The sequence below is a fragment of the Phyllostomus discolor genome, chromosome X (genome assembly GCF_004126475.2).
Source record: "Phyllostomus discolor isolate MPI-MPIP mPhyDis1 chromosome X, mPhyDis1.pri.v3, whole genome shotgun sequence".
NCBI lineage: Eukaryota > Metazoa > Chordata > Mammalia > Chiroptera > Phyllostomidae > Phyllostomus > Phyllostomus discolor.
In genome coordinates, this window is record NC_050198.1 from 101,089,285 (window position 1) to 101,112,652 (window position 23,368).

The following is a 23,368-nucleotide window of genomic DNA, read 5'->3' on the forward strand; positions in this document are numbered from 1 at the left end:
AGTCATATGATAATATTCAGATAGGTTTTTAAATCTTTTTTAACCTCTACACTCTTTTGATTAATAGAAAAACTCATGCTCTCCTAGAGTTCTATTTGAAATTTTACAATAAAATAACATGACCAAAAACAATTTTAGACAGTGCTAATTTAAGAAGGGGGAAACATTTGAGTTTAATCTTTAAAAATTACACTTATTTTTAATCTTCAGGTTTATACTGGCTTGTTTTTCATAAATTTATTTACTTTAGATAATATGAAACATAGACTATAGCATAGGGCCCTGGCTAGTGTGGCTCAGTGAATTGAGTGCTGGCCTGTAAACCAAAGGATTGCTGGTTTGATTCCCTCTCAGGGTACATGCTTGGGTTAAAGGCCAGGCCCCCAGTTGGGGGCACATGAGAGGCAACCACTCATTGATGTTTTCTGCCCCCTCTTTCTCCCTCCTTCCCCATCTAAAAATAAATAAATAGATTAAGATTAGTAGTGATTTCCTTTCTTTCTTGATTTCAGAAATTTGGGTTTTCTGTTCTTTATCTTGGTCTATATAATTAAATGTTTGACAATTTTGTTGATCTTTTCAAAAAACTAACTTTTATTTTTCATTAACTTTTTTCTATTATTTTTCTATGTTTGTACATCTTTTTTCCACTCTAATATTCATTATTTCCTTCCTTCTATTCATCTTGAGTTTAGTTATAAATCTATTCTTTGTTTATTTTAATCATTGTTCAAGTACTGTTTTCTCCCTTTTACTCCCAGTCCAGCCCACCCACCCAACCCTCCCATAAATCTATTCTTAATAATGAATTATCTCAATTTTTGTATCTTTGAAATATTTAATTTTTATTTATTTTGAAAGATGTTTCTGGAAATAGAATTCTTTAATGAGAGTTGTTTTTATTCAATACTTTCATGTGTCATCTCAATGTTTTCTGTTTCCCAACGGTTTTTGATGAGAAGTCAGATTTTTACCTTATTGAGTATTCCTTGTATTTGATAAGTTGTTGTTTTCCTGGGGCCTTCAAGAGTCTCTCTATGTCTTTGGCATGTCACACATTGATTCTGATGTCTCTATGTGAATACTTTTAATTTTGTCCTAAATGAATATCATTAAGAATCTTGGATTTTTTAAAAAATCAAATTTGGGAAGTTTTTAGCCATTATTTCATCATATATTCTTTCCACTTTTTTATCTACTTTTTCTACTTTTAGGATACCTATTCAATGCATGTTGGTACAATTAGTTATGCTACACATTTCTTTGATATTCTGTCCAGTTTTCTTTACTAATTTTTCTGTGTGTGCTTCAGCTATCTGTTGATCTATATTCAAGTTTCATTGTTGATTTTCTGATAATTAAAATCAGCTATTGATTTTCTCTAGTGAATTTTTAAAAATATATTTTATTGGTTATGCTATTACAGTTGTCTCACTTTCCCCCCTTTATTCCTGTCGTCCCTGCACACCCCCCTGCAGTCCTCCACCCCAGTTCATGTCCATGGGTCATACATATAAGTTCTTTGGTTTCCACATTTCCTACACTATTCTGAACCTCCCCCTGTCTATTTTCCACCTGCCATTTATGCTACTTCTTCCCTGTACCTTTTCCTCCATTCTCCCCCCTCCTCCTTCCCACTGATAACCCTCCATGTGATCTCCATTTCTGTGATTTTGTTCCTGTTCCAGTTGTTTGCTTAGTTAGTTAGTTAGTTAGTTAGTTTGTTTGTTTGTTTTTAGGTCCAATTGTTGATAGTTGTTAGCTTGTTGTCATTTTACTGTTCATATTTTTTATCTTCTTTTTCTTAAATAAGTCCCTTAAACATTTTATATACTGAGGGCTTGGTGATGATGATCTCCTTTAACTTGACCTTATCTGGAAGCACTTTATTTGCCCTTCCATTCTAAATGATAGCTTTGCTGGATAGAGCAATCTTGGATGTAGGTCCTTGCCTTTCATGGCTTGGAATACTTCTTTCCAGCCCTGTATGCCTGTCAGGTTTCTTTTGAGAACTCAGCTGATAGTCTTATGGGCACTCCTTTGTAGGTAACTGTCTCCATTTCTCTTGCTACTTTTAAGATTCTCTCCTTATCTTTAATCTTGGGTAATGCAGTTATGATGTGCCTTGGTTTGTGCTTCCTTGGGTCCAACTTCTTTGGGACTCTCTGAGCTTCCTGGACTTCCTGGAAGTCTGTTTCCTTTGCTAGATTGGGGAAGTTCTCCTTCATTATGTATTCAAATAAGTTTTCAATTTCTTGCTTTTTCTTTTCTCCTTCTGGCACCTGTATAATTTGGATGTTGGAACATTTAAAGTTGTCCTGGAGGTTCCTAAGCCTCTCCTCATTTTTTTTGAATTTGTGTTTCTTCATTCTGTTCCCGTTGAATGTTTATTTCTTCCTTCTGGTCCACTCCATTGATTTAAGACCCGGTTTCCTTCCCATCACTGTTGGTTTCCTGTGCATTTTCCTTTATTTCACTTTTCATAGCCTTCACTTTTTCCTGTATTTTTGTGAACATACTCAACCATTCTGTGAGCATCCTGATTACCAGTGTTTTGAACTCTGCATCTGATAGGTTGTCTATATCTTCATTCCTTAGTTGAATTTCTTCTGGAGCTTTGATCTGTTCTTTCATCTGGGCCATTTTTTTTTGTCTTGGCACGCCTGTTACATTCTAAGGGGTGGAGACTTAGGTATTCACCAGGGCAGGGCAATGTTGTGGCGCTATATGTGGGGGAGGGGTCCATGAGGGAGCAATGGTTCTTGTTCAACTCTCTGCAGGCTTTCAGTTACTTCTGCTACCCACAAGCAAATTGAGCCCTCCTGGTGTTTCTTACCAGGTGAGTGGGTTTGCATACATTTAGGACCCTGTGAGTCTCTCCAATGAACTCTCCTGTGAGGCTGAGAGTTTCTCCCGCCACCTCAACCCCCACAGGTTTTTTCAATCAGAAGTTTTGAGGCTTTATTTTCCCACACTGTAACCCTGGGTTGTGCGGTCTGTCTCGCTTTCCAGTATTCTTCCCAGTTTACCCGCATGCAAGTGTGGGACTGCCTGCTCTGCCAGCCGCTGTCTCACCCAGTCCTCCAGCCACTGCTTTGCTGTGAGTCCTCTCTGCCCTGGCTGCCTGTCTCCACCTCTCCTACTGGTCTGGAAGAATGTTTCTTCTTTAACTCCTTGGTTGTTGGACTTCCATACAGTTCAATTTTCCAGCAATCCTGGTTGTTTTTTGTTTTTAAATTTGTTGTTGTCCTTCTTTTGGTTGTGCGAGGAGGCACAGTATATCTACCTACGCCTCCATCTTGGCTGGAATTCTCACTAGTGAATTTTTAACATTAAATTTATTGGGGTGTGCCATGGCTGCATGGCTCAGTTGATTGAAGAGACCAAAAGGTCGCAAGTTTGATTGCTGTTCAGGGCACACACCTACATTGTTGGTTACATCCCTAGTTAGCGTATGGGTGGGAGGCAACCGATCAATGTTTCCCTCTTGCACTGATGCTTCTCTCTTTCTCCCTTCCTCTCTCTCTAAAATCAATAAACATATCCTTAGTGAGGATAAAAAATATTAAATGTATTAAGGTGTCATTGCTTAATAAGATTACATAGGTTTCAAGTATACATTTCTATGATAAATCATCTGTATATTATATTGTGTGCCTACCAATCAAAGTCAAATATTCTTCCATTACCATGTATTTGACCCCCTTTACCCATTATTAAGCCTCCACCCCCTTCCCTCTGGTAACCAACATAGTGTTGGATGTGTCTGAGTTTTTGTTTGCTTTTCTTTGTTTCTTTTCAAAGTTCTTGTACTTTTCATGTCTGTAATTTCTGCTGGTTATTTTATATAATATCCTCTTTTTAATTGATATTTTCTATTTGGTTAGACATCATTAGCATTCAAAAGAAGCAGCATGTATATCCTGAATTTAAGTGGCAGAAGTAGCACTTTTTAACAGAGAATGCTGAAGAGAGATGCTTAGATGAAAATCCTACTTTCTCTGAGTTCCTTTATATGACTTGAACTGTGTTGAGAATGCTGGAAGTTTGGGGAACTCTAATTTTTACAATTTCCACAAAATTGTACCCATTTATAGAAGTTCCTTATCTCTCTCTTTTATCATTGTTATTTTGCCTGCAAATGCTCTTCTAGTCTTTCAAATTTTAGTTTGCGAGAAATCTTTACACTCTCCTCTGGCTTTTTAACCTTGCTACCTATCCCTTTTAGGCTTCCCTCCCCCACCCAGCTTTGGCTTATACTCCAAATAAATAATTATTTCTCTTCTCTGTCTTTATTCTAGTTATCCTATTTCCTTCCTTTATTGTACACTCAGCTAAGAATATAAAAAGTGAGCATAACTTTTAAATATATTCACATTATGATATTAAAAATAAGTTTGCCTCCTCAAAGATACTAGCCTTTTAGAAGCTAGTGTCCTGACCAAAACAATCATAAACCAGTAGAAGTTTGTGATGATTTTAAGAATTTATATCACTTGGGGAAAAATCATATCATGTAGACCATCACTTATTACATATTGCATTTTTTTTGCATACAGTATATCTTGTTTGACATCAGCAACTTAAACTTGGAGTGGCAGATTCTGAAGTTTTGCAAGAAGGGCTGCTACTTATAGCTTATAAATTTTAGACCAAGTTTGTTTTCCAGAAAATGGAAATAAATTTTCCATTATTGTGGTTTTTTTAAACATGAATCATTGCTCATTGTTGTCAGTTTTGCAGTGAGGGACCCAAGATTGAAAGTATTTGATCTACAGAAAAGTTGTTAGAAGCATTCTCTCCAGAAGATATCTGAAGTCTGAGATTGCTTGAGGAAAAAACTTATAAAAATGGTCTTCCATATATTTGTTGGCTAAATAAAGGAAATTACTTTCAAAGATCCCACTGACTCCATCTGGGGCTGAGAGGCATTCCATGGGTTTCTTTCTGTGCTGCTTGGTGCTCCCACTGCAGTCATGATAGTGTCTGTGCTCTCTGACAACATGGATAAGTAGTGGTGGCTGAAGGTCCTGGTGTTGGCCTCTACTAGTGCTCATATCTATATAGAATATAATGCTAAAGGCCATTCCTGGATTAACCTATGCAATTTCAGGAGTTGAGGCTATTTCCTAAACTCTAAAGAGGTAGAACTCACAAAACTGGCAAACTGGCTATTTGTTTTTCTGTATTTTTCACAGAATTCTTAATTCTTTCAGTGGTTTAACCATATTTATCACTTTGAATGGACCCAGTGTCTTGCTGAGAAATCATAGTTTATCCAGGTCCCACATCAAAAGTCCTAATAATTCAGGTAACCAATCCAAGATAGTTCTCAGACACATGCTGAAACTTAGTTTCTGTCCCCAAAGCAAAATTCCCATTCATATCAAAGTTGTAGTGCTGATTACACTTTGATGTTCTAGACACAGCAAAGCATTAAAATCTGTGCATGGCAAAGAGCTTGACTTTGATGAACTGGTATTTCTTTGGTGTCTTATCAGATCATTGTAAATAAGTGTCTAAGTCTTTAATAATGGAAACTGTGCCCTCAGTTCTGTACTAGGAGCTTTTCAATTTATCTAATATATATTTCTTGAATACTTTTTGTGTCTAGGGACTGCAGTAGGTGCTCACAGATATGAGTCAAGGAGTATTTCACAGATGCTTTGCTTAGAATCCTGAGTCAGGGACAGAGACAAGCATAAGAATCACAGACATATATGATGCACAAAATTTACAAAAAAGAGATATTGAGGGCAATGATGTATGTACAGAGTATGCAGGACTTACTATGGTCATTTAAGGGGGAGAAATATCAGAGAAGCTAAAGAAAGACAGTAGATACTCTGGGGCAAAGAAACAATGTGACCAAAGAGTTAAAGGAAACAAACATGGAATGTATCAACAGTGGTGAGATGAGGCTGAGTATAAGAAAGAGCAGTGGTATAATTGCATGGTATTGGAGAAATGGAATGTGTTAGATAGGTGGAATAGCCTGAGGAAGTCTTCTAAAGGCAGGCAAAGGAGTTGGGACTTGATATCATAGATGATAAGAAGTCATCACAGGAACCTGAATAAAGAAAGGAGTGACCTAGTGAAAGTTTAGAAAAATAAGACAGGCCAAACACCTGAGGTCATGGAGGACAACAAAAGGCTGCTACAAATATTTCAGGTATGGGATTATAAAGGAAAAACTAGGGGACTAAAGAGGCAGTGAAAAGGAGAGTAAGAAGGAAATCCAAAAGGCATTTTACAAAAGTGGACAAGAAAAGAAGTGTGTTCTGGCTTGTTGTTGACAGAAGATGAAAGAGAAAGAAAGAATAAAAATGCAGTCAGACTTTTTTGGGGACTAATAGAAAGATTAGATGTATGTGGACAGAATTGAGTATATAGACTACAGATTCTTTACAGCTTGGAAAAAGAATACTGATTATTATTGGAATTATTAAATGGCCTACTAAATAAATTTCTTGCACACATTTCAAGACACATGATTGGTGCAATGGCACAGGTTGGAGAGAGAGAGGAGGTGAAATACATACATACATACATACATACATACATACATAGAAAGAGGGAGAATGGATGTCAGAATTGTGGTGGCATAAGACATCCTTAATATTTGTTCCCCATTCAACAACAAGAATTCAGTATCCATCACAAACAGAAGTATCTCTTTGAGAGTTGTGGGACACTGAGGGACCTGGAGGAGTCTTGCTTACTGGGGTATTGGGTAATAGGTAAACAGACTTTTAGTACCAGGTGTGGAACCTACAAGAGACTGTGAAGTTGCTCTGGCCCCTTTTGGCCACAGGCTGGGAGTGCCTGCCAAACCCTAACTTGGATGGTCATCTACAAATGAGAGGGCCTTTATGGATGCCCAGGTTTCCAGAGAAATATTTCCAGCACTCCACTGGAGCAATAAAAATTAGATTGCATGCATTGAAGTGGGTAATGGCTTGCTTTTGCCATCGTCATCCCTCCTCAAGATGGCAGAGTTTAGGGTTAAAATAGATAGCCTTTAATTTTGTCTGCAGGGGAAAGGGAAAATCAATAAGTGAATGTCCAGCTTCCACAGTTGTATGGCATACTGTGAAGAGACTCAAAAGCTTTATAAGTAGGAAGAAAGAGCAGATGAGTAGGATGGCATATAAGATTTCCAGAGGGCATTAGAAGTACATGGTTCCTGCTGACTGCATTCTAGACTCCATCAGGAAGCCTGCCTTTAAGTCCCTGTGGGAAATCCTTACCAATGGATCCCCCACCCAACAAACATACAGGCACCCACATACCCCACATTCTCCAGCTGGTCCCCTGTTCACACTTTTGATGGCTGTGATAAGAGGAAGCTCTACTAGACCTATAAGGCATGCACAGAGTAGACCATGGTTTGCATGCAAGAGAGAAACCACAAACTTAAGCTACACTGCCACCTTCAGGAAAACAAAAGAGAAAATATCAGCAGATGGCTGGTTCAATGTAGGATCAAGGAAAGACAAATGAGCTTAAGAATTCTGCCGCAAGAGGGAGTAAGAAGTGTGGAGCATGCGTATGAGAAAGCCTCAGAGTCGTATAGCAGGACTCATGGAAGGTATTATTGCAATGAAGGCAGTTAGTAAAAGTTGGAGGAAGAAACTGCTAATTCAAATGTAAAAACAACAATGCAAAACTTCAAGAAACATGAAAACTTTAAAGAAGTATGACATCAACAAATGATCACAAAAATCTTTCAGTAGTTGAACCCATGTATGTAGAGAACTATGATTTTCTGAAAAGAATACAAAATACGTGTTTTACAGAAACTCAGGGAGTTATAGGGAAGCACAGAGATAATTCAATGGAACCAAGAAAAATACCTAATCAAAATGAGAAATGTAGCAAAAAGATAAAAATAATAAAAATGAATCTAGAGATTCTGGAGCAGAAAAATTTAATGTATGAAATGGAACAAATGAAACAGAGAACATCAACAGCAAAGTAGAACAAATAGAAGAAAGAATCAGTGAGATGAGGTAAAAAACTAGAAATAATGTAATCTGTGGAGGAAAAACTGGAAGATGAATAAAAAGGAGTGGAAAAGATCTATGTGATTTATGAGAAACCATCCAAAAACCCACTAGCAAAATTATTGGAGTTCTGGAAGAGGAGAAAGAGAAGAGGGTAAAAAGCTTGTTTAAATCAATAATGGCTGAGAACTTCTCACAGCTCGGGAGAAATTTGAACATGCAAATTCATGAAGCTAATAGAGCACTCCATTATATTAATCCAAAATGGCCTTCTTCAAAACATTATTTTTTAAAAATATGATAAAACACCCAAGTCAAATCTTTTTCAGTCACCATATATTTGACCCGATTTACCCTTTACAACCCACTCCACATACCTGTCTTATGATAACCACTATACTGTTGTTTGTGTATATGATGTTTTGGGATTTTTGTTTGTTTTTCTTGTTTATTCATTTATTTCATTCAGTTTTATACCCCACATATGAGTGAAATCATGGTTCTTGACTTTTTATGTCTTACTTATTTTGCTTAGCATGATATTCTCAACATCCATCCGTGTTCTTGTGAATAGCAGTATTTCATATTTTCTTTCCCTGAGTAGTATTCCATTATACATGTAGCACAACTTCACTAGCTATTAGGAAAATGCAAATCAAAACTGTAGTGAGATACCACATCACACCTGTTAAAATGGTTCTTATCAAGAAGACAAGTAATAATAAGTGTTGAAGAGGTTATGAAGAAAAAGGAGCTCTCATTCACTGCTGCTCAGAGTGTAAACTGCTACAGCCACTGTGGAAAGCAGTATAGAGGCTCCTCAAAAAATTAAGACTAGAATTGCCATATGATCCAGCAACCCCTCTTCTAGGTATCCACCTGAAAAACTTGAAAAAATTTATTTACAAAGATATATGCACACCTATCTATGGTCATTGCTGCATTATTTGTGGTGGCCAAGATATGAAAACAACCAAAGTGTTTTTCCATACATGATTGGATAAAGAAAATGTGGTACATATAACATTTCTCGTTAGACTGGATTTGTGGTGATGAACTCTGTCAACTTTTTCTTGTCTGGGAAGATCTTAATATGTCCTTTGATTCTAAATGATAGCTTTCCTTGGTAGAGTAATTTTGGTTGTAGGTACTTGTTTTTAATCACGTTGAATATTTCACACCAAATCCTTTTTGGCCTGCAAAGTTTCTGATGAGAAATCAGCTGACAGTCTTATGGGAGCTCCCTTGTAGGTAACTAACTGTTTTTCCTTTGCTGCTTTTAAGATTCTCTCTTTGTCTTTAACTTTTGGCATTTTAATTATGATGTGTCTTGGTGTGGGCCTCTTTGGGTTCATCTTGTTTGGGACTCTTTGTGCTTCTTGGACTTGTGTGTCTTTCTTTCACCAGATAAGGAAGGATTTCCATCATTATTTCTTTGAATAAGTTCTCAAGCCTTTGCTCTCTCTCTCTTTTCATTCTGGTACACTTGTTATGTGGATGTTGTTACTCTTGATATTGCTGCAGAGGTTTCTTAAACTTTCCTTATTTTTTAAAATTATTTTTTATTCTGCTCTGATTGGGTGTCTTCTGCTACCTTATCTTCAAACCATTGATTGGATTCTCTGCTTCCTCTAATCTGCTTCTTATGTATTATTTCTCATATATGAAGTCTGTCCAGAAGGTATATAGCCATGTAATATGAAAAATAGAGACATTTATTGAAGAAGGTACATGATACAAGAAGTATTGTACATAGGACAATGATGCCTCAGTCCCCTTCAAAGTAGGCACCCTGGGACCTCACACAGTTCTCCCAATCGCCATCAGCTATCCTGTTGTATTTTCCTGAATATCACTGACTGCCTGAAATCTCTTTCCTTTCAAAGGTGATTTTACTTTTGGGAAAAGCCAGAAGTCACAGGGCACCAAATCTGGGCTCTAAGGGCTCTGAGTCAGCTGGGTGATCTGATGTCTTACAAGAAAAACTCTGCATGAGATAAGATGCATGAGTGGGCACATTGTTGTGATAAAGTTGCCAATCAGCAGTTTCCCAAACTGCAGCCTTCTGAATCATCCAAATAGTTTCCTCAGAGGAATGTTCAAGCTTAACACAAAATTTGATGCAGATTCATTGTTCTATTCACTCATTTTGAATGCAACAGCCACACAGTACACATGCTCACTCAACAGTGTCTACCACCCCCTCTGATTAGTACAGTGAAGTCATAATTGTTCACACATGCGCATTCCAGTCCACTCTCCTTGGCTGCCAGTTTACACTAATATCATGATATCACACACCATTCTCATACATTAACGATGGTTGAACTTTTTCTGGACAGACCTCATCATGTTCTTCATTTCAGATATTGTGTTCTTCCTTTTTGCTGGTTCTTTTTTATGGTTTTCATTTCATTTTCCATGCTGTTAAAGTTCTCACTAAGTTCTTTGAGCATCCTTATAACCATTGCTTTCAACTCTGTCTGGTAGTTTGCTTGCTTCCATTTAATTTAGCTCTTTTCCTGGAGATTTCTCCCCTTCTTTTATTTGGGACATGTTTTTTTTTTTTTTTTTTCCCTTCCCATTTTGTCTGCCTCCCTGTGTTTGTTTCTATGTATTATGTAGAGCTACTATGTCTTCCAGTCTTGCTAGGACGGCCTAATGTAGTAGTTGTCCTGTGGGGTCCAGTGGCACAGCCCCCCGCAATGACCTGAGCTGGGCACTTGGGTTGTGCCCCCCATGTAGGCTCTGTGCACTCTTCTCTTGTAGTTGAGCTTTGATTGCTGTTGACACATCAGTGAGAGGGAATGACCACCAGACTGATCATCTATGAGGACCAGCAGTGACTACAGCAGAGGAGCTACTGTGTAGAGGAATGGAATGTCTCCATTCTCCTGTAGACAGCTGCTACTGGTGCTGGGCTTGGAGGTACCTGGAGAGGCCAAGCTGGGAACCAAGGCTGTCTTCTGCTAGTGGTGAACCTGGGGCCACTTAGCAAGAGTTATGGGGTACGCTCAGGTCAGAAGATGCTTGTTTTGAGGTTTGTGAAGCTTTGAGAGATTTTAGGAAAGCCCACCTTACAAGCCAAGACAGGAAATTTATATAGAAAAGCCACTAGAAGCAGCTTGGGTGGGCCTTCAAGTTGGGTCGGGTGTAGTCTCAGTGAATCACCCAGGAAGGGTAAACAATGTTAGCTGGGTTGATGGAGACTTAAATATGGTACCCCCTCCCTTTCACTGGCAGGTAGTGTTCTCAGTAAAGAAACAATGGCCTTCTGCCAGCACTTTGTTCTAAATGAAAGCTGCTCCTCTAGCCCTTGCCCATATGCCCCCGTGATATTTGAGCTGCTTCCCCAAAGCTTGAATGCAGAGCAAGTAAGTCAGAGTAATTCCATGTGTAGGCCCTTTCAGAGGGACACCTAGGACTTCAGCAGCCTCTGCCTCATTCAGCCACAATCCCTGCAAATTTTAATAGCCACCCACAGGTTTCACAGCCAAAAGTTATGGGGACTTCTTTTCTTGGCACTGGAACATTGTCTCATGTCAGATGCTTTTCCTGCATCTATTGAGATGATCAAATATTTTTAAAAAAATTTTTAATGTGGTATATAATGTTGATTGTTTTGCAAATTTTGAACCATTCTTGTATCTCAGGAATGAACTCCCCCTTGATTGTGATGTTGATCCTTTTAATGTATTGCTATATTTAATTTGATAGTATTTTGTTCAGGACTTTTGCATCTATATTCATCAGAGTTACTGGTATGTAATTTTCTTTTTTGTGTGTTGTCCTTGCCTGGTTTTGGTGTCAGAGTAATTTTGGCCTCTCTCATGAAATGCATTAGGAAGTATTCCCTCCTCTTCAATTTTTAAAAAGAAATTGTGAAGGATTTTTTTTTATTAAATCCTTTTGAATGCACGATGTAATTCAACAATAAAGCCATCTGGTCCTGGACTTTTGTTTTTTGTGTTGCTGTCCATATCTTTCTTGAATTCCTCCAAGATTTTCCTTATATATTTAGGTGCTCCTATGTTGGGTGCATATATGTTTATGAGGGTAGTATCATCTTGATGGATTGTTCCCTTAAGCATTATATAGTATCCTCCTTTGTCTTTTTTTATGGCCTTTGCTTTGAAAATCTGTTTTGTCTGATGTAAGTATTGCCACCCCAGCTATTTTTCCATGTCCATTTGCTTGGGATATTTTTTCCATCCCTTCACTTTCAGTCTGTGTATGTAGATCTTTTGTTCTGAGGTGGGTCTCTTGTAGACAGCATATGTGTGGGTCATGTTTACATTTAAGGTTATTATTGAGAGGTATTTATTCTGTGCCATTTTCCCCTTTGTTCTTGTGTTCCTCTTTCTTTCTTTTTCTTCGTCTTCTTAAAGCAGTCCCTTTAGCATATCTTGCAATGCTGGTTTCATGGAGGTGTATTCTTTTAGCCTTCTTTTGCTTGAGAAACTCCTTATTCTGCCTTCCAATTTAATGAAGAGCCTTGCTGGGTAGAGTAGTCTTGGTTGCAGGCCTTTGGTTTTCATTACTTGGAATATTTCTTGCCATTTCCTTCTGGCTTGTAGTGTTTCTGCTGAGTAATAAGCTAATAGCCTTATCGGGGCTAACTTGTATGTTACTAGCTATTTCTCCCTTCCTGCTTTTAAGATTTTCTCTTTGAGTTTGAATTTTGCCATTTTAATTATCATGTGTCTTGGAGTGGGCGTCTTTGGGCTCATCATGATTGGGATCCTCTCTGCTCCCTGGATTTGTATGATTGTTTTTTTCTCTCATCAAGTTAGAGAAATTTTCTGTCATTACTTTTTCAAACAGGTTTTCTATCCCTTGCTCCTCTTTTTCTCCTTCTGGTATTCCTATTATACAGACATTATTATGTTTCATGTTTTCCTTCATTCCCCTTAACCATTCTTTGTTCTTTTTGAGTCTTTTTTCCTTTTCTTCCTCTTTCTGGGACTTTTTTCTACCTTGTCCTCCACCTCACTGATTCTATCCTCTACTTCATCTAGCCTGCTTTTAATTCCTTCTACTGTATTATTCAATTCAGAAATTGTATTCCTAATTTCCTATGGCTCTTATTGATAGTTTTTATGTCCTTTTGCATGCTTATGTAAGTTCCTGGTAGCTTCCCTGTAGTTCTTTGTAGTTCTTACTGACTTCATTGAGCTTCCTTATAACCATTGTTTTGAACTCAGTGCCTGATAGTTTACTTGCCTCTATTTCATTTAGCACTCTTTCTGAGAATCCCCCCTTCCCCTTCAATTGGGGGTTGTCTACTTGTCTCCCTATTTTAGGGGAGACTCTTCTTTTTTGTTCTGCTTCTTAAAATGATGTGCTTTGACTCCCTGTCTTTGTGGGTGAACTTCTGTGGTAGGAGAGCTGTGAGATTCAGTGGTGTAGTCTCTCTCCTTGATCTCCTGAACTTGATGCTCCTGGGATTGACCTTTTATGCCATTTATGTGGGCTCTGTGGTTGTAATTGGGTTTTGGTTGTTATTGGGTTATTTTTTGGTGGGTCCTTCCCTCTGGTTGGCTGACTGAGAGTCTCTCCACCCACCATATCTTGATTGCTGCTGTGCAGGTGCTGGTGGAACAAAACTACACAGCCCAGGAAGCAAACCCACAGCCACAAAAATAACCCACCCACATTCAAACTATCAACAGCAAATGAGCCAGTAGTAATAAGGGTGTGAAGAGATTAAGACTATTATAAAACAGGAGAAATGAATATGAGATGATTAACTGAAGGAGAAATGATTTTGAGATGGCAGAGGGAGGAACAATAATAAGAGTAAGGAATTGGAGCTAGGCAAAGAGAGAAAGAAAGTAAAATTTACATTGTAAATGAAGCAATGAAGAAGGAGGAATGGAGAAGGGAAACATATACTATAAGGTTTAAAGAGAAATTTTAAAAAATAAAGTGATATAGAGAAAGAAAAAGGAAAAAATAAGTAAATAAATAAAAAAGGAACCAAATTAGAGAAAAAGATCCACCACAGCACTATCAACAACAAATGAGCTAAGATTAATATAGGTATGATGGAAGTAAGTGGGGAAAAATAAAGAAAAGTTTGAGATGTCTAATGAAAAGGGAAGAGATTTTGAGATGATAGAGGGAGGAGTATTAAGAATAAAGAACAAAAACCAGGCTAAGACAGGGAAAAATTAACATTTGAGATGAAGAAAGAAAGGGCAGGAGAGAGGCAGAATGGAATAGAAGAAGGGAATGGTAAAATTTTAGATTTGAAATACCAAAATAGTGAAGATCTATAGGTAAAATTGAAGAAATGTAACAACAACCACCCTATCCACAACCAATGAGCAAATATTAATAAAGGTGGAGAGAGAATGTAGGTATTTTAAGAGTGGAAAAAGAATGTGAGATGACCAATGACAAGAAAAATGGTTTTGAGGGACTGGAAAGGGAAGAAATAGAGTGCAGAATGGAAACAAGTTGTAGCAAGAGAGAAAACAAAATTTAAAACAAAAATAAGAGGAAAGAAGATGGTGAAATGGAGTAAAGGAAAGGAGGAGCAAAACAGGGGATTTTAAATAAACTAACACAAAATCTAGTGACTTAATATGCACAAACTTGAAGTACAAGAAATGAATGTTAAAATACTATGTAGGAGATAAAATACCACAAATCATGAAGAAGACCATGGTGGATTTTGTCTCGGTAGCCTCTAATATTTACCACTGTTTTTTTCTTTCTGGATTTGCCTCTGGTGATGTCAGGTAGTGTCCCAGTCTGGCCTTAGGCAGCCTGTTTGTGACTACCAAGGATCCACCATCTGTGGCTGACTCCTTCAGTTGTTAATCTAGTCACTCTGTAGTCAGCAGTCAGGTAAACACCACAGGGTGGACCAGAGTAATTCCTGCAGGTGTGGCTATTGCTTCCCCTCAAGCTGATGCCACTCGGGGGAGTGCTCACCCTGAGCAAGATGGCTCCTGCAGTATAGGGGATGACTCAGCATCAGGATCCTGGTGGCTTCTCCATCAGTTCTCTCCCCAAAGCCTCCATCCCTGGTCTCTCCTCAAGCGTCTCTAGTCCACTCTGTCCTTCCTTTGCTGGAGCCCAGGGTAAGTGACTACAAATTAAAATTTATGGGTTGTCCCTTTAAAAGACTCTCTGTGTCTCCAGCCATCTGTCCCTGGCAGAGAGAAACCCTGCTTCTTTTCATAGCTGGATGTTATCTGGGTACTTTTTGGGCTCTGGTGCTGTAGGCTGGGGAGCCCAGCTTGGGGTTCAGACCCCACACTTCTCAATGAGAAACATGTAGTCCCTAAAATATCCCTCCAGCCCTTCAGCTGCCACCCCTGAGAGCCCACCCAGCCCTCTTGGGTCTCCTCTGCACTCTGTACCAGTCACATTGTGGTGAAGTTGTTTCTTCTGTCTGTCCATGGTTATAAGGCTTCTCTCCTGCTATTGCTCAGTTGTTTATTCTGGATGATTTTCCCACAATTTAGTTATAATTCCAGATTGGTCCTGGGAAAAGGTGAGTGTAGCCTCCGCTCACTCCTCCTCCATCTTGCATCTCTCTAATGTTTCTACTGAATAATTTGATAATAATCAAATGGCATTTCTGTGGTAGATTATAGTTTCCCCTGGCTACCTTGAACATTCTTTGTCATTACTTTATGCCAGTTTGAATAAAATGTGTCTTGGAAAAGGTCTTCTTGTATTGGTATAATTAGGTGTTAGCTTCCTCTATTCTTAAGTACAGCTCTCTCCATAGGCTTGGGGTGTTTTCATCAATTCCTGTCCCCTTCTCCATCTCTTCTTCTGGGATGCCTAATATTTTTATGTTGCTCTTTCTAATGGATTTAGATAATTATCACAGAACTCCTTTTTTAAAAAAACTCTTAGTTCTCTCTCTTCCTCCCCCTGGGCCATTTCTACATTTCTTTCTTCGAACTTACTAATTCTCTCTTCCATCTGGTCTGTTCTGTTCCCAATGCTTTCTAATGCATTTCTCATCCTATTTATTAACTTCTTCATCTCCAGAGATTGTGTTTGGTTCTTTTTTATAGTTTCAATCTCTTTGGTGAAGTACTTCTTTTATTAAATGACTTTATACCTGAACTCATTAAACTGCCTGTCTGAGATCTCTTGTATCCTTTTAAGCATCTTCATAACTGCATTCTCAATATCTCTGTCATTTAAATTGCAGTCTTCCATGACTGTCAGTTTGATTTCTGGAGACTTTTCATTTTGTTTATGTGCTTCCATGTTTCCTAGCTTGTTCATGTTATTTGATGAATTTTTTGCCTGAACATTTGAGGTAGCAAACTCTTTTCTTATTTAGAGACTATTTGCTCTGAACAATTCAGCAGGTAATAGGTAGGGTACTTTCTTTTATTTTCCAGTAGATGGTGTTATAGCACTAGTTTTTGTTTTCTCTTTTGTGTACTATTTGCACCCCTGGGATTGTGGTATAGTGTCCTCACTTTGGTTAAAGATTGTGGACATCCCTTCTGTAACTTGTTCACATCAGTTATGAGGAACCACCGCTGTGGTTGAGAACAATAAAACATAAAACTCTGTTTCTAACAGAAGGGCTGAAAAAAATCTAAAGCACCAAGGATTTTGTAAAGCAACCAATACCTGGTATCTGAGATAAGAGAGCAATATTGTTTAGTTAAAGAGGGCATACAGCTCATAAACTTATTCTTGTCAACTGATTCTATAACATCTTGCCCTGAGATGCTTTTCTCTGGCCTACCTAAGTCTTTGATGGCAGTTTAGTGACCTCCATCTGACTTCTTCCTCTTCATGCTAGCATTGGATTGGTCACTTGGCTTTGACCCTTCTGGAGAAATGATTCCCCTCACTGCCTAGCCTAGCACCTGACCTTCATTAAGCAGTCATTTATTATCTGGAGTCCCTGCTGAGAAACTCTTCCACACTGGCCTGACATTTATTTGTACTTTGGAAAGCACCCAAAGGCTTAGCTCTGGGAGATGATCTTATGGTTCAGTATGCAAAACTCCTGTAAACTGTTTCTCTATTTCCCAGTGAACTGATTCTCCATTTCCAGCTACTGATTCATAGTGATACAACATTGCTAAATCTACAGCCTCTATTGTTCTCAGACTGGCCTCTGAGACTAAAGCCCAGCATATAACCAGTGTGAAAGAAAGAAATGGGATGCTACTAGACCAAAATGGAAAGACACAATGACTCAGGAACCCTATTGTTTTCTCAAGCTGAGTATCCATAGCCTGCTTGGAGTTAGTAGGGTTTTTGTCTGTGATAGAAAGATACAGATGAAATGATTGTGACAATCAGTCCAGACTTCAAACTTCACAAGCTACCTGCTTTGGGCTACCATATCATGAATACAGGCATCATCACCAAAGCTTAACAGAAGTCATGTAAGAGTATATAGCATCTGGTATGGGAACTAGAAATTTGTTAGCCAAACTCCCAACAGGATTTTTTCAGGGCCCTTTTCCAATGCTGATGTAATACTAAAGTTCTATGACTTTTTTTTTCCTGCAAGCCTACTGCAGAAATACTTCTCCAGTTCTGAGTCAAACAAAAAAAGTTTTTGTGTATATCAATCCATTCATATATACCCTGTCTGTGTGTGTTGGGGAGAGAAGCCATTCTTATTAGTTCTAGAAAAGGATAGACTCAGCCCTGGCTGGCATAGCTCAGTGGATTGAGCGTGGGCTGCGAACCAAAGTGTCGCAGGTTCGATTCCCAGTCAGGGCACATGCCTGGGTTGCAGGCCATGACCCCCAGCAACTGCACATTGATGTTTCTCTCTCTCTCTCTCCCTCCCTTCCCTCTCTAAAAACATAAATAAAAGATAAAAAATAAAATCTTTAAAAAAAAGAAAAGGATAGACTTTAGATTTCTCTTGGAGCTCCACGTTATCCATACCATTAAGGATTTTGCAGTTTAAGAAACAACATACACGTGAACTTTAATACAAAGCACACTTGGAGAGGCCCATATTGGATTTAGTAACCAGGTTTCTCAGGGTTGATTAATTATTCTGAAAGATTTAGGAATGCTTCACAGAAGAAATAGCCTTTGTTCTAGATTTTTAAATATGAAATTCAGATAAGCTCAAAATGAAAAGATGAAAAACAGACAGGAGGAGGAGCATTCAAAATTGAGGGGAAAGCATAACCCCAAAACTTAAAATATCATTCTTGCAAACATCTTTTCTATACCATAGCAATTGAGTTTTAGGAAATTTGTATTTATGACTTGTAAAATACATCTTTGTGGTTCAGACTACCTGCTTTTTGTTTGAATTAAACATGGAACCCCTACCATATATCCTTTGAACCATGGCCCAGAGATATGTTGACCTGTGTTCTTTCATTGCAGAGGGAAAGTTAGGCTAAGATGAAATTGGAAAGTTAGAAGAGAGAAAGAATATGAAGGACATTAAAGATCAGCTTAATATTGAATCTGAGTTAGTAGCAAATGAGAAACTACTAAAAGTAGGGGGGACTACTCGATTTTTAAGTGGGGGAAAAACTCAATTAGGCTTGCATTAGAGGAAGATGAATTTGGTAGCATTGAAGGAGGAAAGCAAACATTTCCAGGGCTGTTGCAATATAAAGAAAGGAGAAGAGGGTGAACATATATTGTAATAGTAGAAGTAGAGAAGAGATGAATCTGAGAGATATTTTGAAGATGAAGTCAACAGGACTTGGAGCTTGCTTTGGTATGGTGAATAATAAAGGTGGAAGCATTAAAGACAACTCTAGGATTTCTGATATATATGGCTGGATGATCATAATGATCGTGATATATGGTGAATCTACTATGTACCAGGTACATTCATTTTTCATTTAATTTCCATAAGCTTTAAAGTAGATATTTATTTTCTTCTGTACATTACGTATGAATAAACTGAGATTCAAAGACACTAAGTGATTTGCCCAAGTTCTGTAGTCAGTAAAATTGGCTTATTTGTGCTCTGTATTCATTATTTTCAGTAATATTTTTTTTACAAAAATATTTATGAAGCCCCTGGTAAATTTGCCTGTTTGAAGAGAAAAGAGAAATAAAATTTTATGCACAACTGACTTTTAGAAGAAATTGGTTTCCATATCTTTCAAGACTGATGAAAATGTATTTTTTTATCCTCCCTAGGTGACTACTTAAAGGTGTCCTTTGAATGTTGGAAAACCTGCCTCTGAGCCAAATATGTTTTTAGACATGTACAGTCTAAATTTGTCCCCAAATTAAGGGCATCTGCTCTGAAAGAACTGGGGCTACAAGAAAATGGAAGAAACGTGAGACACCCTGAGAAGAGACATGTTGCCTTATTTTAAGGCAGAAAGAGTCTCCTCAGACACAAACACTTCAGAAAGAAATGCACAAAAGTTCTCTGGCTTGAATCAAGGGAAAGGAAGAAACAGTTTGAATTTATCTGCAGTAAATTTGCCAGTTGATCACCCCAAATTAACAGTTTCTTTTGAGCTCACAGTTTCTATGAAATACATTTTTTATCAGTCTTTCCACCCTTAAACAGTTATACCCACAACCCAAGCCTACTAGGTCAAAAACAAAGGTGGGGGAAGGATATTCATTTTTTTTTCAGAGATAATTATTTTTCTGAGCAGAAGATGAATGAAAGCGTTAATTGGGTCTTGAACTGAAAATCCATTAACTTTATGTTAGGTTCAGACACCAAAAATCGAAGTGAATTTATTCATTAGTTAAACAACTATTTATCAATTATCTGTTATGTATCAGGCTACATGCTGGATATAGCAAGGATAATGTGGTTCCTGCTGTTCTGAATTTATCTGTGCATTATAGTGGTAAACACACAACAGCAAACAGATATTTTCAAAAATAGTAGTATAAGTATTGTACTGGGAAGAGTCAAGCTGTCAGAGGGGCACGGAGATACATATAATCAAGCCTAAGAGCTGGAAAAAGATCTCTACTATAGCCAGAGATGAGAGTCCGAGATGCAAATTCATGAGAGATGAAACTGAACACAAAAGATTGGTCTAAGTCATGCAGGAACTTACAAACCATATGAGGAAATATGTGTTTGTCCTAAAAGCTACTGGGAACCACTGAAAGGTCAGGAGCTGGGGAGATGGTGAAAGAATCAGTCTTTTGTGATGGGGTCTCTCTGGAGGCAGTTGGGATGTGGTGAGTGATGGCAACCTGAGGTAGAGTGATGTTAGTGGGAATGGAGAAAAGTGGATGAATTTAAGAGACTTTTGGGTGATATAATTATCAAAAATTGATGATTCATTGGGGAAAATAGAGAAATCAAGGATAATGTTCAGGTTTCTGAGTTGAGCAACCATATTATATGGTAGTGCCATTGATCACCAGAAAAGAGAGTTTGGAGAGAAGATGTTAAGTTCAACTTCCAACATACTGAATTTGAGTTTGTGTGAAATATTCAAGTAAAGTTGTTAAGCAGGTACTTGTGAAATATGAATTTGAAGTTTAGGAAAAAGCTTTTGGGTACATGGATTTGAGAATATTTAGTGTATAATGAACATTTTATGTAATAAAATATATATGTTAGTATTCTCAACATCTCTGGTTTTCTGTGTATAGTTGATTATATTCCAGAGACTCTCTTGTCTATATATAGAGTGCAACGTGGAGGGTGAGGGGAGAAGAAACTCAGGTCTTTCAGGAATTCACATGGACAAATTACAACACTTTGGATATTTGTTTCTTCATCAGTAAACAAGGAGAAACTAAAAGAAAAAGGGCAGCTATTTCTAATTGTGCTTTCCACATGATCAGGTAGTTGCTAGGTTCACATACATTAGATGTAAAGGGCTTCAAATAGCTGATGGTGCTAAGTCAGTAGTTTTATTGAATTAGGGTCCTGTTAATTTGCCTGCTGCCTTAATTTAAGGTAGCAGCAATTGCCCTAGGATTGTTTTGCAACAATGAAGAACTATCTTGTTGAGTTTCTTTGCATCCTTATACTCACAAACCCTTAAGTGAGCATTTTCTAAAAGTGGAAATGGGTCAATGGGCATATGCATTGAAAATGTTTCCAGATACTGCCAATTGTTTTTCAAAACATTGTCCAAATAGCTTATTCCCACATCCTCACCAACACTGGATATTATCAATATGATCTTTGGTGATCTGATATCTTGCCTATATATTAAAATCCATGAAATTCACCAACATTTCTGGTAATGAGGATAGAATTTTGCTGAAGTAATGCCTCTTTATTAAGAATGTGACTGGATGAAGTTTCAATGCTGAAGCCTGAATAGATCATATATTAGAAATGGCTGGTTTTGGCCCTGCCTGGTGTGGCTCAGTGGATTGAGTGTGGGTCTGCAAACCAAAGGGTTGCTGCTACAATTCCCAGTCAGAGCACATGCCTGGGCTGCCAGCCAGGTCCCCAGTAGGGGATGTGCAAGAGGCAACTACACATCGATGTTTCTCTCCCTCTCTTTCTCCCTTTCTTCCCCCTCTATAAAATTAAATAATAATAAAAAAAGAAATAGCTGATTTGGGATATATTGAATATTTTAGTGTTAGGAAACATTTTTCTTGAATAACATTTCAGTACCTTAAAATAATATCTGCATACAAGTAATATGAAGTGGCAGCATCTTTGTCCTCTCTATAACTTTCAAGGATTCTGCATAAATGTGAAAATCTCTACATTTTCCGCACCAAGCCTAATTCACACTGGGGTGATGAGATAAATGATTGAATTACTGGAAAACAATTGGAAGCTGCCAGATTCTATGGTAACTTCTTGAATCAGTAAGCATTTTTCTCCCCATGAGAATCTGGTATAAGTTACCCCACAGCTGTAAGAGATCTGATCAAGGAAAAGAACCAAAGATGATCTCAGCATAAGCATTACTGGCTTCCTGTTTCTGTATACTCTAAAATGTCATTAGGCTGAAATGCAAAGAGCTAGAGAAAACACTTGGAATAAACCTGATTTCAGATTTACAAGCCAGACTGATTTTTGGCAGGTTAATCACTTTGTAACTAAATTGCTTACTCTTGTTTATTATTTGGTTGCTAAGGTGACTTGACTAGATCAACTGCTCTGGGATCTATATATACATTTTTCTACAACCCAAAAAGATAAATAACAATTTCATATGACTTAATGTAAGTATGGCCTTTAATAGGTTATAATGATCTAATATTTTTATGGAAGATCAGTGAAGTGTCTAGCAATAGTTAACTTCAATGCCTTGCTTTGCTCTCTTTCACAGCCATTGCTTCACTAGTATTCTCGGCCTTTATTCTTGCAACAATCTTCAGAGGCAAGCATTATTATTCATATTTTATAGCAGAGGCGGAACTGGAGCTCATCTTATTTATCTCTTGTCCTTCCCCTAGATAGAGAGAGGAAACCTTTGGTAAAACTAGGTTTAGTGTAATTTGACTACAAAATAAGAAAGTATTATAGTACAATTACAAAACGCTTAGGAGGAACTCAGAACTTTTATCTTTTGACTCCAGTTGCCATCAAAAACGTCTTCTAAGTTTGAAACAGTAATATAATAAAATGATGAGAGTTTACTTTTACAAGTAAAAGTACTCTTATTAGAGACAACATACACACATGGATTGAACATATGAAAATGGTGTATTCAAATATGTAAACAATAACTACAGAAGTAAGTTAAACTTTATTTTCAACATCCACTCAATGAAGTAAATTAAAAAATGTTGAATTCTGATTGCTGCTCAGGCAATTTTTTATTATTATGTGAAAGTGTGAAGTAATTAAGTGGAACACAAAAGAGTAAGAAAGGTAGTAGTAGTGCTTTGCTGCTGAAAGTTGATAGTGGATAACTGATAATCAACTTTTTGTTTTCTCTTCTTCAGCATTAAACTGTTGCATTTATTTATTTATTTATTTATTTATTTATAGAGAGAGGGGAAGGGAGGGAGAAGGAGAAGGAGAAAAACACCAATGTGTGAGGAAAACATTGATTAGCTGCCTCTTGCATGCCCCTCGCAGGGGACTGGCCTGCAACTCCGGCATGTCCCCTGACTGAGAATTGGATAGGTGACCTTTTGGTTCAGAGGCCAGTGCCCGCTCCACTGAGCCATACCAGCCAGGGCTGTTGCCTTTACTTTTGACTAGACTAATGGACAAACATTTTCTTCATATATTTTCATCTGTCACAGCAAAAAACATCAATCTTAACACATTGTGTACCACGTAGAAATCTCTAAGACATACGCCAGGGACCGCACGTTTTGGGGCAAACTGCATGTTATTTAAATCATCATAACTACAGATCATAATGCACTTTAGGTGTTGTTTTTCAATAATTATAACATTTTTATTTACAAAAACAATTAAACAACTAATTAAACAATTAAAGTTCCTAGTACTTTTTTAA

At 37.7% G+C, this 23,368-nt stretch overlaps 1 pseudogene; it reads right to left on the reverse strand.

The window, feature by feature from the left end:
• LOC114504911 overlaps nucleotides 1–16,247 on the reverse strand; it is a 49,731-nt pseudogene extending 33,484 nt beyond the window's left edge.
• Nucleotides 16,248–23,368: the final 7,121 nt, after the last annotated feature.